Below are 392 nucleotides of genomic sequence, written 5' to 3' on the forward strand. Positions count from 1 at the left end.
ATTTTATTCAAAGTTTATCCTTAAGCTTTGTTAGGAAGTTATGGGGGGAAGAGAATGGCTTTGAGGGGAGGGGAGGGAAAGAAAGGAGAATTCTTCACCTTGTTAGGGAGTGTTTCTATAGAGGTTAAGGCTTATAACCAACATTTTTTCTATTTTGAAAGTATTATAAGTTAAAAAATTTATTTACTTTGAAAGTATTATAAGTTATAAATTTTATTTATTTTGAAAGTATTATAAATTATAAATGAGGGGGGATGATTTGGTGAATTTTACAAAGTCCTCCAAAATACATCAAATCCCTCCCCTGATTCATTTTTTTGAGTTCCTAAAGTTGGAGGGTTAATTAACCTCGACGCAAGGTGGAAGACTATCCTCCTTTCCCCTTCCTCCTC

The sequence above is a fragment of the Cicer arietinum genome, unplaced genomic scaffold (assembly GCF_000331145.2).
Source record: "Cicer arietinum cultivar CDC Frontier isolate Library 1 unplaced genomic scaffold, Cicar.CDCFrontier_v2.0 Ca_scaffold_6065_v2.0, whole genome shotgun sequence".
Taxonomy (NCBI): domain Eukaryota; kingdom Viridiplantae; phylum Streptophyta; class Magnoliopsida; order Fabales; family Fabaceae; genus Cicer; species Cicer arietinum.